The sequence below is a fragment of the Rhopalosiphum maidis genome, chromosome 1 (genome assembly GCF_003676215.2).
Source record: "Rhopalosiphum maidis isolate BTI-1 chromosome 1, ASM367621v3, whole genome shotgun sequence".
In the NCBI taxonomy this organism is placed as follows: Eukaryota; Metazoa; Arthropoda; class Insecta; order Hemiptera; family Aphididae; genus Rhopalosiphum; species Rhopalosiphum maidis.
The window spans coordinates 55,932,103-55,940,134 of record NC_040877.1 but is presented as its reverse complement, the minus strand read 5'-3'; the positions used below and the strand labels follow the sequence as shown (position 1 = coordinate 55,940,134).

The following is an 8,032-nucleotide window of genomic DNA, read 5'->3' as shown; positions in this document are numbered from 1 at the left end:
TATTTTTCTATTCGGCTGTCAGACATGCGAAACTTCTTATTTCTAATAAATTGCATAGTACGTAAAATTATAGTGATTGTACATCCGAAATTTTATATAGCAAAATTATAATATTATTATTTCAATAGTTGTTTGATAAATGTTCTCACCAAAAAACAAAACCAACTTCGACCAGCATAATTTCACATTGTACACAATGGTTATATATTGAATTCAAATTTAACAAATTTATTATAATGGCATTCTTAACCTAGTCTACATGTATTCACCTACTATACAGCAGACAGTTAACATATTTGAAGTCTTTATTCTTATTTTTCAATTAGTTTACGGGCTGGCTGTTTTTAAATGATTAATAATTTTAAAAATGTTGAAAAGTTTAAACATTAAATTAATATTGCATACCAGATAGTTAATAGATTATGACCTACGTATAATAACGACTTATAAAATCAATAAAATTAATTTCTAAATACAAGCAGTTATTCACATTCGATTCGTTATACACAAGTTAGATTATACCATTCCCATTTTGGTACCGTCCTGTTTAGGAAAAATAAATAGATAGTCATACAATTTTTCACTGATTTTAAAATTAATCGATAGGTTCTAATTTATATGCTCAGATAAATTGCGATACTAATATATGTAATATATGCATTCATGTATGCTATTATGCTATGTATATATTCTATCCTATAGGTGTATAGTCAAAATATTTTGAAAATTATAATATATCATGTAAAAAATGCAAACAGTAAGACAGCTCTCCCACTAGCGCGACGCGATTGATGAAACTGGCGATTTTTATAGCGTCCGTGTTTCCAATGTTTATAAATAGTACTTCTCCCATACACGCAACGCGACTATTGTTGCGGCGATTACGACGTAAAATATCGCGCGTGACTGAATATGTTCAGTTTCATTGCAACGGTCGTCTGCGATTTTGGTAAATATGGCCAATAAAGACGATCCCGTTTACAATATTAAACTAGTCGAAGAAATTGAAAAACACCCTTGTCTGTACAATTATAAATTACCCGACTATTCAAAACGAGATGTAATAGATTTGGCATGAGAAAGTGTGGCAAAATCTTTAAAGAACAAAGGTACTTGAATAAAATAATCTACATTTAATAATAATTAATAAGTATTAATATATAAGTAATATAAACTGATCAAATCTAATATTTATTATAAAAAAAAAATATATAAGATAAATACTGTTATTTCACGATGTACGAGTACAGTAATTCCATTGCTAAGGTAATGCAGATTGTGGTTGTATGAATTAGTTAGACGTGTAATCTCTAAGCCTGGATGCTGAATTTCTGGTTGGTAAATTGTTATTTTCATTTTTTAATTCCAAATTCATTCCAATATTCATAATTATTTCAGTTTCCTTATGGTAGTTCGGTTGATAAACTCTACCTTCTCTGATCCTAATAAAATTATGTAATACACACATACATCGTATAATACTGCTTATTGTTTCTTCATTTACACATAAAATTGGTGTACTTAGTACCTTAAATTTACTAGCCATTATCCCAAAAGCACATTCGATTGTTTTTCTTCCTCTATTTAATCTATAATTAAAAATTCTCTTTTTGTTATCAAGTACTCTTCTTGGATAAGGCCTCATCAAATAGGACTTAAGAGGAAATGCTGCATCCGCAACAAAATAGTATGGAAACATTTATATATCCCCTAATAATTGGTCAAGTTTTCAAATAACTACAGTGATTTGTTTTTGAATTATTAAAAAAAAAAAAAAACGGTTGAGGAGAATTAATAGTTATTATAGATGTGTAAAATGTCATAAAAATTCAAACAATTATAGAACATTAAAGTGACTTTTCGGAAAACTTTTTATTTTTGTTAGGGATAAAAAGCTTACGAAAAAACTTGTATATTAGTCGAGTACTCGGGTACTCGGCCTAATCGCCAAAATATCGGTATCTTTCATAAAAAATTAAAGACTTTAATTTATAAAATTAAAAATGTAATTTAATGTGTTTTTGTAAATACAGTAAAAAATCTAATATCTAAAAAACAGTTAAAATATTTGAAAAATTAAAACCCATTAAACTGAAAATTTATTTTCTTTTTTTTTTTTTAATATAAAGATCACACTTTCTGTGAACATACAACTTTAGTTTTGATATTCCTATTATACTCGCCTTACATAAAGATTTCTGGAACATTATTATGACTAATCTTATCCTAGAAAATTACTGTTATTCGGAAATTGTTTTTTTTTTTAATTTAATGTACGCCATTCTTGTCATCATGCAAGTGTTACAAGTAGTTTAACAACCCTTCTCCTTTGAAATGCTTTATTCCATTCAAATAATGATTTTTTCAAATTTTTTTTTTCGTTAACTATGCATAACAATCCTGTAATAATTCGAAAAAAAATATATTTTTGTTTCTATGACATTTTTGTATACATTTAGTATTCAATTTTAAATTTACACGAATATTTTCCTTACAATCAAATGTATTTTATTTCATGATGCAGTAAGTAACAAATTGACTATTGTTGGGGTAACTTCTAAAATTGTTAATATATTTATAATTAATGCTATTAATATAAAATTGCATTAGTATATTACGTTAATTTTAAACAATGCATACTTTAATATACCTTTTTGTTATTTTTTTTTTTTCAAGTTTTCTTATAGAACTGGTTTTTATATATTTAAGGACAATAATAAATCAATATGTTAAAAAAAAAAAGTTCGATCTCAAACGACCTATGATAATATCATGGTATTTTATACGTTTTAATTATCATTACACGGCGTGTTGATTAGGCAATTTTGGTTCATTACTGTTGTAGATTTACTATTATGTATAATCTTATGTCAATAATTATTAATTTTTCTTATACATTATGTTAGTTGTTAGTACATTAACTTAAATTTAGATTTTGAGCGGAACGATAAATGTATTGATTATAAATAATGTGTGTTTTTATTTTTTTGATAAGTTGTCGATAGATTATTTCTATTTTTAACTTTAAAGGTTGATTTTAGATTTAAAATTTGAATTTAATTTGTACTTTGGAAAGTTTAAAATTAAAAACTCTTTTTTTTATAAATATTAATAAAAATTGTATGGATTAATAGAAATGCTTGAAAACGTAATATAAAGTTCCTTAATAAGTGGTTCATTTCCTAATTAAAAAATATCGAACATTTATGTAGGTAGTATTTTTTTTTATATAAATTGTCGTATACTTTTATCGATACTGCCAACACTTGAGTAACTAAAAAATCATAACCGGTTACAGTTTGGATTCAAGGACTACAGTAGAATTGCGTGGCTACATAAAATTTTATTGATAATATGTATTGTAAACAAACACAAAATAAATTATCAGATAAAAACACTTAGTTCATACTGCATAGTCACTTCTCACGTACAATCTTCGTCCAAACAAAAAAAAATTTATGTGTTGAAATTCAAAAATAAATAACCATATAGATAGGTACTTGAAATTTTTGTGAAATGTTTATATTATCATTTTTTACACGTGGTATAACTATCACTTATTTAACTTTTTTTATGGTACTTATAGGCATAAGACATTTTTAATTTTTAATATTTATTTTTCAGTGCATTCGAATTGCGGCCATAATGATATTTTTTCCTAGTTGCTTCCGTGGTTTTTGCACAACACGTCCGAGCTGCGTCCTAATTAATAATATTAAATATATATTTTCTTTACCACTTTTAGAGAATGAAGATTTTCAATTATATAAATGGTGTAGTTCAAAATATAATAAAATATTATTAATTATTTATGGTTTTAAAATATATACCTATGCCTTTTTTTTTAATTGTATAAAACTGGTAAATTTTTGTGTGCCAATTTTTGAACGAACTCAAGACGTGATATATTTTTATTTTATACTGAGTCATTTAACATTAAAAATATTTTAATAATCAGAAGTAATTTTAGTATTAAACAGTTAAAAAATGATAATATCAATAACAAATATAGTATAAGACACTCTCGTGGTATATACTAGAAATGATTGAAAATCGTACAAAACTATATTAAGCCCTTTCTACATTAAAATCTAAAGACCATCTGTAAACGTGTCGTCTGATAAAAACGAATCTTATGTAGGATCTTTATGAATTTATTCTTATAAGGCCTGTAAAATCTGGACAACGATACAATAATCTCCCGTCCAAATGCAGAATCACGTTAACGAATGCGTCAAATCACGACGCAGTCTTATTAGAATAATAAGGTGTTCAATATGAATATATGATATGTGAACGAGACAAGTATATATATATTTGTAGTATTATACATGGCTAAATGTTTTTATTCGGATATCCGGCTCAACAGCAGTATGAATAATGGATACGATTATTGTATTTAGTCACTGCTGTCTGCTAATAATACCATAGACCTGGACACCTGGTACTTGGACACATACATGTTGACATGTTGTGTGAAAATATGATCGATGTTCAAGTAATACACCAACAAAAATGTAGATGCATGTTCTCTGTCTACCAGTTGGAAGTTTGGATTAATATTACCTACAGGCACCTATGGGTATAACTCTTAGTAAAGTAATTATTGTTGATCGAGTTTTATTTGATTAATACAAAAATTGATTTTAAGTATGTGTTAATAATAATTTTTCTAATAATATATATAAAACAATAAAAAGTGATAAAATATTATGTTAGGTTTGTACTCACTTTGTAGTAATGAACGACCAGTAAACAATTCTTATAATACTACGAAGGCAGTGTTGCGTAAATAATATAACTCGTTAGAAACTCATCATCAGTCGAATGAAGACATATACTTTATTTTATTTTTTGTTTCAAAATAATATACCTACGGACTGAATTACTAATAATATTTATTGTGTACGAAACGTCAAAAACTAAATGTAAACATTTCTTAATGGTTAAATTATTATCTGAATTTGAAATAATTTAATTTAAATATTAAGTATAAATTAAATCGCAATAATAATATATTAATATATTAATTAATAAGCTTTATAAAATAATAACATTCTATGAATTTGCACTTATAATTTACAAGATTAGGACCAATTTTTTAAACTGACAAAGTGTAAAGTATTTGAGTAATGATTAATACATAATTATAATATAGTATTATTATATTTGAATAGTTTTATAGTAATATACTAATAATATTGTATAAGTATTATTATAATGCTATTTTATAAGTATTTGAAAAGTTATAATTAAATACTTATAAACAAAAAAAATTTACTAATATTAATGTTTTAAAAAGTAACCCAAAAAGTTTTTTATATATGAATAGGTAATGAAAATAAACGATTCTAGAGACTAAAATATGATATGTTGTAAACAATTTTAAAAAAATTGTTAGATAATCAAAATCTGTACAAAACACTTACTATATATAAACGGTGAACTAGTATCAATTATAAGATTTATTTAAAATTTTAATAATTATTTCTATTGATGATAATTTAAAATTGTATTATACAATAAATCTTAATAAAAAATGATTTTGTTTTTATAAATACGTCTCAAGTATTTTAATTAATTCCTAAATAAATACTTTTTAAACGGTTAAATTTATTGAATCTATATTTATATTTAATTCAAATAAAGAGTTGCATATTAAAGTTCGTCTACAAAAAAATCAGTGTCAGCCTTCCTCGTTTCAATGAAATCTTGCGTACGTGTCAAATATGACAAGACTATTTGTAGGATCATTAATGATTATTATTATGGTAATAAATATTCAGGACGTTCCAATAAAAATTATTTGACAATAGGTTTGACATGGTGTTCAACAATCACGTCGCGAATCACATTCGTAAATTAAATTTAAACCGGACGCAGTTATCTAAGGGTAATAAAAACTAGTTGTTGAAATAAGCGTAAAAATCGCGTCGACCGTTGAAATAGATCACAAATCACAATATTGGTTCAAAGCATTTGAGTGTTTTTGTTTGGTAACATTATACTGTGAAATGTTAATTTCATGCCGGATAACATATCATCATTACAATACGCAGTTAGAAGTCAGCTGTGGAGCAGCAAAATTAACATTAGGAGGAAACCAAATGACAGTGATAAAACTGTAAAAACTGAGTAATATATATATATATAAACATCAACACAATAGCCTCAGCATAGCTATAGTTGTTATTATTGTTATGGACTGTGACTGATGGAGAAAACTCAGTTGCAACACCCGCCAGCATTTATTTTATACGTATAAGATGTAACATGTCCGTAAAATTAAAAATATGTTCTTGATGTTGTTTTAAGATTAGACCGAATTCCTGTTGGTTTTTTTGTTTTCGTTTCTCCCCATAAATTTATAACCGCGTTCTTCGTTTACTCTAAAATGTCAAGTCATTAACGAAAGGACCTTCAATAAATTTCCAAATGCACTCCCGATGGGACAAAAAGATTTACTGTTACGACTTACAATTGTTTATATTTTTTACTATAGTGTATTTAAGTATCTCATCTGTCGCCATATATTATTGTTTCAACGACAACAAACATTCGTTTTAGGTACCGTTTTATTCTATACGTAAACGTTATTTCGACTTTTTCAACGATACATTTTGCTATTGAAAGACGAATAAATATAGATTTTCTTTTATACTCAACTAAATTATATTTTATATTATATTATATTTGTCATACGGTATGGTGTTTGGTGTTTATTTTTATAGGAAGTTTCGTTCCGGACGTCAAACATTAGTATAACGCCTGTATACAATATAATGTTAAACCTCATTTTTTGTTTTGATAATAAACGTCAATAAAAAACTAGATCTGTTGAATAAAATTCGTCGACTCTTCAATAGAATGTTTTCTCAAAGTCAAACACCGTATTATCATATTATTAGGACTTCGCACGAAAATTACGTACGCACATCATCTCATCTAATATGTCCATCGTTCGACCTTAAGAAAATTTATTGTTCGAATCGCCAAACATAAAAACGAAATTGACTGTGAAAGCCATGACAATATATAGTTTGAAGTATTGTTTTTTATGTATGCATGTATAGCTAGGTATAGAATTATTTATAATTATTTTTGGGAGTATACAGAAAAATATTTTCCTGCTGTCAAGGGAGAAAAAATTGTCTTATCCAAACGCGCGTGCGTCATAATATTAATTTATCACACGAATAGACATTATTGTAATACACCACCGATAACTCTAGACGCACGATTGCAGCATACCTCGACCTCGTGATATATCACTCGAGACTAGGACGAAGGAGAAGATCGTTCCGGAGGATATTTATGCCGTACAATACGATACGGTACATATAATAGTTGTGTGTACGTCTGGACCTCGGACTATGTTTTATATTTTGATTTGGATTCCGCTGTCTATGAGTATGCATCACGTGTCTGGTTTACATATTTATATATAAGCCGAAAAATTCGAATTTCTGGTGCACATTAATACCTATTATGTACAGATTATACCTATACATACATGACGCAATATGCATTCAAACACCGCATACGGAACGATATGATTGCTGGAAAAACCGGTTTTCAGGGTGGAAGGAGTTCGTATATTGTGTATGTGAGGGAGAGAGCATGAGCACTTAACGAGAATCCATCCAGATCCGAGTATCCGACGACCACACGGAACAAAAAGCACGCGGTCCCGAGTTCACGGCCGCAATCGTGCGCGCGGTAACTGCATCGTATCAGATAGACGTATACCAGATATACATACATTCTACGTAGGCATATTATAGATATATGTCTGTATATATGTATATAATATATTTACTAACACTACACTCGTGTATGTGTACAGTGCACTCGTACACATATAAAACACACACACACGATATATGTGAGTATAATGATGAGCTAATAAAAATTAAATAAAAACCGTGGTGAAATAAAAAAAAGAATAATAATAAAAACAGGACACCTATCATGTGACCACTAGTCGTACATAATGATATATATATATATATATACTTCGTATCGCCACACC

The 8,032-nt window shown here is 27.4% G+C and overlaps 1 pseudogene; it reads right to left on the bottom strand.

Moving 5' to 3' along the window:
* Positions 1–1,231: 1,231 nt before the first annotated feature.
* LOC113550263 lies at positions 1,232–4,462 on the bottom strand (annotated as a pseudogene).
* Positions 4,463–8,032: the final 3,570 nt, after the last annotated feature.